This window comes from Symphalangus syndactylus, chromosome 9 (genome assembly GCF_028878055.3).
Source record: "Symphalangus syndactylus isolate Jambi chromosome 9, NHGRI_mSymSyn1-v2.1_pri, whole genome shotgun sequence".
Taxonomy (NCBI): domain Eukaryota; kingdom Metazoa; phylum Chordata; class Mammalia; order Primates; family Hylobatidae; genus Symphalangus; species Symphalangus syndactylus.
The window spans coordinates 70,700,969-70,710,219 of NC_072431.2; the positions used below are offsets into that span (position 1 = coordinate 70,700,969).

The 9,251-nt window shown below is 48.3% G+C and overlaps 1 protein-coding gene across 9 annotated transcripts in view; it reads right to left on the reverse strand.

Annotated features, from left to right (window-relative positions):
* Positions 1–7,972, reverse strand: part of TPST1 (tyrosylprotein sulfotransferase 1) — a 149,248-nt gene extending 141,276 nt beyond the window's left edge. For 2 of the 9 annotated variants that reach the window (XM_055292998.2, XM_055292994.2), the window contains exon 1: positions 7,725–7,964. The gene's annotated coding sequence lies outside the window, so the exon portion shown is untranslated. Of the gene's footprint in view, positions 1–7,325; positions 7,696–7,724 lie in introns of those variants that run through there. The other 7 variants (XM_055292995.2, XM_063646401.1, XM_055292997.2 and 4 more) reach the window with 6 other exon arrangements.
* Between the last annotated feature and the right edge of the window lie 1,279 nt (positions 7,973–9,251).

Sequence of the window (9,251 nt, forward strand, 5' to 3'; positions counted from 1 at the left end):
CCTTAATGTTCTTAGTTAAAAAGAAATTGTTATGCCACTGTTCAAGATCTTTTATCAAATTGACAGTTTTTGTTCTAGTTAAAAATTCCAAAGCTCATGAGCCTAAAATCAAGAGCTATTTGTTTTAAAAAGATACAAGATTGATATACCTTAATCATATGAAATAGTCTATTTTACATAGTATCTTCTAAAGACAAAGCCTGAATAAACCTCTGTAGTAACTGTCACAGCTTAACCACTTTAAAAGCCAAGATATTACAGAGCAAATAATATTTATCTTAATCCACTCTAATTTATAAAAATTGCTTTGGGGTTTTTTTGTTTGTTTCTTTTTGAGGCAGAGTCTTCTCTGTCGCCAGGCTGGACAATGTCGGCTCACTGAGACCTCCACCTCCCAGGTTCAAGGGATTCTCCTGCCTCAGCCTCCCGAGTAGCTGGGACTACAGGCACCCACCACCATGCCCAGCTAATTATTATATTTTTAGTAGAGACCAGGTTTCACCACGTTGACCAGGATGGTCTCCATCTCTTGACCTCGTGATCCCCCTGCCTTGGCCTCCCAAAGTGCTGGGATTACAGGCATGAGCTACTGAGCCCGGCAAGATTGTGTGTTTTTAAAACAAGAATGACTATGCATATATGACCAGTGACTTGTTAAGCAGCAAAGAAAGAAACAGCTGGTCAGTTTGCAAAATCATGAGTTCAAGCTCTGTTTTATGTCACTTATCGACTGATTTATTCAACCAACTTTTATCAAGCTTCTAAAATGTATCAGGTACCATGCAAGGCAGTGATGAAAAGATAAATAAGGCACGGTTTCAGACTTCAAGGAATTCCTTAGCTACAAAAATGGACCGGCTAGGCCGGGCGCGGTGGCTCACGCTTGTAATCCCAGCACTTTGGGAGGCCGAGGCGGGCGGATCACGAGGTCAGGAGATCAAGACTACAGTGAAACCTCGTCTCTACTAAGAATACAAAAAAATTAGCCGGGCGTAGTGGCAGGCGCCTGTAGTCCCAGCTACTCGGAGAGGCTGAGGCAGGAGAATGGCGTGAACCCGGGAGGCGGAGCTTGCAGTGAGCCGAGATTGCGCCACTGTACTCGAGCCTGGGCGACAGAGCGAGACTCCGTCTCAAAAAAAAATAAAAATAAAAAAAAAAAAAAAAAAAATGGACCGGCTGGGCGCGGTGGCTCACGCCTGTAATCCCAGCACTTTGGGAGGCTGAGGCGGGCAGATCACCTGAGGTTGGGAGTTCAAGACCAGCCTCAATATGCAGAAACCCCATCTCTACTAAAAATACAAAATTAGCCGGGCGTAGTGGTGCATGCCCGTAATCTCAGCTACTCGGGAGGTTGAGGCAGGAGAATTGCTTGAACCTGGGAGGCGGAGGTTGCAGTGAGCCAAGATCGCGCCATTGCTCCAGCCTGGGCAGCAAGAGCGAAACTCCATCTCAAAAAAAATAATAAAATAAAATAAAACTAAAAATAAAATAAAAATGGACCCAGCAAATATAATTTAAATAAAATGTGATAAGTCCTTTAACAGGTAAATGTACACAGTACCAGGAAAGCAAGAAACTATGTCAACAAAGGCACTATTTATCCTGGTGTGTGTGTGTGTGTGTGTGTGTGTGTGTGTGTGTGTGTGTGTGTGAAAGAGAGAGAGAGGCAGACAGACAGACAGACAGACAGGGTCTCACTCTGTCACTCAGGCTGGAGAGCAATGGCATGATCATAGCTCACTGCAGCCTCAAACTCCTGGGCTCAAGCAACCCTCCTGCCTCAGCCTTCCACATGGCTGGGACTACAGGCATGTGCCATCACATGTGCCTGGCTAGTTTTTTCATATTTTGTAGAGACAGGGATCTTGCTATGTTGCCCAGGCTGGTCTCAAACTCCTGGTCTCAAGCAATCCTCCCACCTCAATCTCCCCAAACTCTGGGATTACAGGTGTGAGCCACCACACCCAGCTATCCTGATATTTAAAGGATGAGTTACTACTATTGTTCTTCAGGGTTCTATCACTCCCTCTTGGGGCTCTCAGCCCAGTTCTCAGTCCTAGATACCTATCACCATCTCATGGGAAGCATCTTTAAAGTAACAAGGTCTGGCCCTGCACCAGACCAAATGATACAGAATCCCTGTGGATGCCTCGATCCCCCATCCTCATTCTTTAAAAGCTCCCCAGGTGGTTTTTAAGTAGTGCCTATGTTGAAAATCACTGAACCAGGCAATCTCACCTACTTCTGATGACTTCACTTTCCATTCTAGCACAGACCCTCCATATATATCTCCATCTTCAGGGCCAACTGCTCTCTCAGGCTATTTCCTGGGCATCAAGATGTTATCATTGGCTTTCTCTTTTTCCCTCAAAATTTGTTTCTTCTCCTGTATTTCCTACCTGGATGAACAGAACCACCATTACCCAGACATCCAAGCCTGAACTCAGTACATCATCCTTAACCCTTCCTTCTCCCTCTCTCTCACCTATACACCTAACCAGTTCTCCTTAGTCCACAAATTCACTCCCAAATCTAACTCCTTGGCCTCACTAGCCTCATCATCTTTCACCTACATTCCTATAATGACCACCTTAATTGGTCTTTGTGCACCTAGTCTTGCCCCTCTCTAACCTGTTCTCTACAATGCTACCAGAGATCAGAGTAATTTTTCTGAAAATACACCTGGAGCCAGGCGCAGTGACTCACACCCATAATCCCAACACTTTGGGAAGTCAAGGCAGAGGGTTACCTGAAGCCAGGAGTTCAAGACCAGCCTGGGCAACATAGCAAGACCCCCATCTCTAGAAAAATAAATAAATATAATCAAAATATACCTGGTCACAATACTCATTCACGTTACCTGCCAGAGTAGGGGATGCAGACATGAATCAAAACCCATCCTGGCCGGGTGCGGTGGCTCACGCTTGTAATCCCAGCACTTTGGGAGGCCGAGGCGGGCGGATCATGAGGTCAGGAGATCGAGACCACGGTGAAACCCCGTCTCTACTAAAAATACAAAAAAATTATCCGGGCGTAGTGGCGGGCGCCTGTAGTCCCAGCTACTCGGAGAGGCTGAGGCAGGAGAATGGCGTGAACCCGGGAGGCAGAGCTCGCAGTGAGCCGAGATTGCGCCACTGCACTCCAGCCTGGGCGATAGAGCGAGACTCTGTCTCAAAAAAAAAAAAAAAAAAAAAAAACCCATGCTGATTTCAAAGCCCCACCCTTAGAGTAGAGAAAGACATGTAAACAAGTAAATGACAGTAGAGATGAAGAGAGATGGATTGCAGGCAGATGTGGGAAGGCTTTACTGCAGAGATAACCAGAAGCCTGTATAATCTACAGGTGGCTAAGTGGGAAAATGCATTCCATGGAGAAAGAGAAACATAAAGCCATTAAGGCATGTTCAGGTAATGGAGGTGATTTTATATGGCTGAGGCAAAAGGCAAGGCATGCAGCAAGACACAAAGCCTGAGATGGGAACAAGCCAGACTTTGTAAGATCTGCCCAGAAAGAAATCCTTCAAAGGTTCCTCGCTATCATCAGGATTATGTGTTAGGACACACAAGGTCATTCATGAGCGCTCCTATATACCTTCCCAGCCTCATTGCTCATTATGCCCATTCTCCAGCTTTTCCAAATTACCAGTTCTTTCCCAAAAGCACCAGGTTATCACACATTTTTCTTTGTTCTTTTTTTTTTTGAGATGGAGTCTCACTCTGTTGCCCAGGCTGGAGTCAGCTCACTGTAACCTCTGCCTCCCAGGTTCAAGCGATTCTCCTGCCTCAGCCTCCTGAGTAGCTGGGATTACAGGTGCCCGCCACCACGCCCGGCTAATTTTTGTATTTTTAGTAGAGATGGGGTTTCACCATGTTGCCCGGCTGGTCTTGATGGTCTTGATCTGTCTGCCTCAGCCTCCCAAAATGCTGGGATTACAGGCGTGAGCCACCGTGCCCAGCCTATGACACACTTTTCTGTATGTTACCTTCTCTTCCAAAATGCCCATCTCCCCTTAAGTTTCCTTGTCTAGATTCAGCTCTTCTGAAAACTTAGTTTACTGAGCGCTATGTACCTGGCAATTTGCTAGAAACTGGAGATACAATGAGATACGACACAACCCTTTTTCTTAAAGGGTTCACTCTCAAGTCAGGGAGAAAAATAAGAAAACAGAACATTATAAATAGTAAAAATGGGCTGGGCACAATGGTTCACGCCTGTAATCCCAGCACTTTGGGAGGCTGAGGCGGGAGGACTGCTTGAGGTCAGGAGTTTGAGACCAGCCTGTCCAACATGATGAAACCCCGTCTCTACTAAACATACAAAAATAGCTGGGTGTGGTGGCAGGCGCCTGTAATCCCAGCTACTCAGAAGGCTGAGGTACGAGAATCACTCAAACCCTGGAGGCAGAGGGTTGCAGTGAACTGAGATGGTACCACTGCACTCCAGCCTGGGCAACAAACCAAGACTGTGTCACAAAAAAAAAAAAAAAAAATAGTAAAAATGGTATAAGTGGTAAAAATGGAGATGGAAGTATGTACAGGGTGCTGTGGAAACACAAAGAAAAGTCACCTAACCCAAACTAAGGAGGAAGGGTAGTCAGAAAAAGTCCTAGGTGCCTATAGACAGAAACTTGTCCTCACTCTCTCCAGGGTGATGCTCCCAGAGCACCGTGTAGTTATCTCTGTCACAGTCTTGATTTTACGGTAGTGAATGGTCTTTTTCTTTACTGCTTTTTTCTCTGGATCACAAAGGGCCCAGGAAGGGGATGTGCCCATGCTGCAGAAGGCCTGGAAGGACTGGCTCAACATGCTAAGGATTTGGGAGCTGATGAGAATTTTTAAAGAAAGCAAGCAGCATGATCAGATTGATAGTTCAGAAATGGAACAAATTCCAGCAGCAATGTGGAGGATTAAGTAGACTAAAGGACCCAGAGGTTCAGAAAAAGCATAACCAAGGTCTGAACCAGTCTTCTGGCAATGAAGAGAGGAAAAAAAAAATAAGATCTTATGAAGAGAGGAAAAAAAAACATCTGAGGTAGCAACAACAATAGGATCTATGCTAGACTTAATGTGAGGAGAAAAGAAGATGATTTTAAGGTTTCTAGAGTAAAGATCTTAAAATAGTAATGTTTGTATATGTGCTTGAAGGGGGCTATGGGTGGAGAGAAAGGGAAGGAAAAGGTAACCACATTTGAAGTAATCAAGCATCCACATACAGCTATGCAGTAGGCAGATGAAAATTAGAACCTGAGGTTCAAGAGAAATGGGGACCAAATAGACGTCTTCGAAAACTATAAATATACAGGTGCTATTTGAAGCCATGAAAGGAAATGTAATCACACAAGGAAATTAGAGAAAAGAACAAAAATGAAACTCTAAGGAATGCCACGTTAATCTGAGACGAATAAAAAAAGAAAAGGGAAGCATAAAGAAAAGCTTTGTTTTGGTCTGAACGGTGGAAACCTGAGGATGTATACCGTCCAACAGAAAAAATAATAATATGGGAAGAGATCAAAGATGTTAGCTTTCAAAAGGAAGACTCCTCTTCTTCTGAGATCAAAGGAAAGGATATTAGAAATCAGGTACAGACAGGCACAGACAAAAATGACCTCTCCTTAAGAGTCCAGGGCTGATGCCCACCAATTTATTCTGTGAAGTTAAGTGGCAAAATAAGCAATGAAGAGAAGGCAAGAGTAGGATAAAGAGTCAGAGAAGAATGGTAAAGACATATAAACAGCCGGCCGGGCGCGGTGGCTCACGCTTGTAATCCCAGCACTTTGGGAGGCCGAGGCGGGCGGATAACGAGGTCAGGAGATCGAGACCACGGTGAAACCCCGTCTCTACTAAAAATACAAAAAATTAGCCCGGCGTGGTGGCGGGCGCCTGTAGTCCCAGCTACTCGGAGAGGCTGAGGCAGGAGAATGGCGTGAACCCGGGAGGCGGAGCTTGCAGTAAGCCGAGATTGCGCCACTGCACTCCAGCCTGGGCAACAGAGCGAGACTCCGTCTCAAAAAAAAAAAAGATCTATAAACAGCCACTTAGATTTTAGGACATAAGAGGAATCTAGAGGGTAAGTCAAAGGATCTCCAGGATCCAGAAGTGCAGAAACAGCACCTAGCAGTTTAGTTACATGATTTTTGCTAGCCTGCCCTGGGAGCCCAGGAGCAGAAAAAGCTGACTGATTCGTCCAGGCTTGAGACCATCAAAGCAAAGGTGGCAAGAACAGTACGCGGGCCAATGACAATGCTTTTATCATTTTAAAAAGTCTAACGTATTTTACTCTTTTTTAAAAATCGACTCGCTATTTCCTCCGAGAGCGAGTGTTTGGAGAGGGGGAGGGAGAGGGGTGGATAATTCCTCTCTCACTCTTAGAGGACTTGTCAGAAGTTTCATTCTTAAGCATATTTGGTCTGTACAGCAGCTGATTCCAGGAAATCCAAATCCTGATTCCTCCTGGATCTTAAAAGATAAAAATTCATTGCAGCTCCCTGGACTATCCAGCTAATAGATAAACATGTACAACATTGCTTATATACTATGCCACTTTAGCTGGGAGGTAGGGGCTCTTTCTTTCCTAAAAAGAAAGTTTCCCCAAACACTGCGGATGAGGATGGAGAGGGGATGGGGAGTAATTATACTGCAAAGCCCGCTGACTAGCAGCCTAAGAATCCTTTACAAAGGCAATTAACATAAAACAACACATGGCACGGATAGCAGAATTGTTTCTTCTTAATGAATGCAGTAAGTAATTGACCATTTAATCACTTTACTGGAGTTCACCAATTTCTCCTGCCATCTCCCATACCATTCTTCAGGCAGAGTCAAATCCCTGTGGACACTGGACTTCTTGCTACCATCATCTGGAAAGTACAAAACGCCTGGAAGGAGGAAGAGGCTAACATGCGTGATCACCCACCATGTGCCAGGCCTACTGTGTGCTAGACTCTGGGCAAGGGACGACGAATGAAGACATTACACTATGGATCTGAGCCGGGTGCAGTGGCTCACGCCTGTAATCCCAGCACTTTGGAGGCCGAGGCAGAAGGATAGCTTGAGGTCAGGAGTTCGAGGCCAGCCTGGGCAACATAGAGACTCCAGCTCTTAAAAAAAAAAAAAAAAAAAAAAAAGCGATGGATCTGGCATTCCAGCGAGTGGGAAAGTGTCTGGAGATTTAAGAGTAAGGGAAGGAAGAGGAGATCGCGATGGTGGGTGGTCAAAGTGAGGGGAGAAGAGGCGAGTTGGGAAAGGAAGGTGCTTAGGAGCAAAAGGCCAAGACCCAGGGACAGCTGGAGCGGGGCGGGCGACTGCCATGCAGACAGGACTACGTACAACGGGTAGGATGATGGGGCGAAGAGCTCAAGAAGCGCAGCCGGGGTTGAGGTGGAGGCAAATGTCCGATCCCGGCGAGACGAGGGTCTCATCCCAGGGGACTGCGGGGCTAGGACGTGGTCCCAGGGCTGCGAGAAGGGAGAGAAGGGGCAGAGGGGAGAGGCCCCCGCGGCCGGGGCGAAGCCGAGCCCGGGAAACGCCGGCGATGGGGGAAGGGGCGTGGGAGCAGGGGCCGGACGGGCCAGACCCGGGGCTCTGCGCTCGGGGGCGGGGTTGGACAACTGGGAGGCACCGGGCAGAAGGTGACAAGAGGCCAAGGGATGCCAGGACGGGGCACGGGGCCGGGTGTGAGGAGACGAGAGGGGAGCGGAGCCGCAGCGAGCGCCGCGTCCCCCTTACCTGGGATGAGTGAGGAGCCGCCGCGCCACCTGGACGGCATCTTGGCCTCAGCTGCTGGTCCCACCGCCTTCGGTGGGGGGCCACTCGGGAGCCTGCCCTCACCGCCAAGCGCCGGCAGCTGCCAGCCTGGACCGGCCCTGCAGAGCAGCGCTGTTCCGACCCGCAACTGAGGCCGCCTCAGCAGCGACTCCCGCGGTCGCCGACTCAACGCCAACCGCTAGGGTCCGGGGCGGTGGCGGGATCACACATCTGCTGCGATTGGCTGAACGGACGATGTGTCGGCTGCTCTGATTCGTGAGTTCCGGCCGGCTGCCCACGGAGGGAGGCGGGGCTGGGAATGGAGCTGGGTCCGGCAGGCGCCGAGGGGCGGGGGTCTGACGTCGCAGCCGGCCAGCGCCCCCACAGCCCTTCCCGTGCGCGCTCCCGAGGGGGCTTCCCGGCAGCCGGAGGCCTGGCCGGGTGGTTGCCCCAGCAACGGCGCGCGTGGCCTGGCTGCAGGGGAGCAGCGGGCAGGTGGCGGTCCTCACCGCCCCCACCCCCAACGTGGGTGGCCCAGAGGCCTTCATCAGTGAAACCCTAGGACAGGAGAAGAAAATGAGCTTTTCCTGATAATTCCCCACCTCTGCTTCAGAGCACACTTTTGCCCGCTGCTGGCAGAGAAGCTGCCATCTCCTGGGGGAGATAACGCGCAAATACAAATAACGAACTCAAACACTATTTCATCCGCACGAGAGTGTAGACGTGCAATAGTCCCTCCCAACCACAGAGGTGGGGGGCTGACGCCCTAAAAGAAATAAATGAAAACTAGGGAGAAAAAGGCAAAGAAGCAAAAGAAAGGTGGGGAAAGGGCAGATATTTCACAAAATGATCCATTCATTTTACAGTTTCTTCCTACAGACACATCTATACCAGGTTCTGTCAAAGCAATTATTTCTACTCCGGTGACGTGGATTAGAGAAGGCATAAGTGCAGAATCTAACAGCTGTGTTCAAAATTGCTCTCTACTAGGCCAGGCGCGGTGGCTCATGCCTCTAATCACGGCACTTTGGGAAGCCAAGTCTGGTGAATCACCTGAGGTCAGGAGTTCGAGACCAGCCTGGCTAACAGCCTTGTCTCTGCTAAAAATACAAAAATTAGCCAGGCATGGTGGCAGACGCCTGTCGTCCCAGCTACTGGAGAGGCTGTGGCAGGAGAATTGCTTGAACCCGGGAAGGTAACTACCTTCCTTTGCATATAGTATAATATTTTCAAAGTTAATCCATGTTGTAGCATGTATCGGCACTTCATTCCTTGTTATGGCCGAGTAATAGTCCATTATACAGACATCATCTTTTTTTTTTTTTTTTTTTGAGCAGAGTCTCATTCTGTCTCCCAGGCTGGAGTGGAGTTATGTGATCTTGGCTCACTGCAACCTCCACCCCCAGGCTCAAGTGATTCTCGTGCCTCAGCCTCCAAAGTAGCTGGAATTACATGCATGTGCCACCATGCCTGGCTAATTTTTATATTTTTAGTAGAGGGGGTTTCATC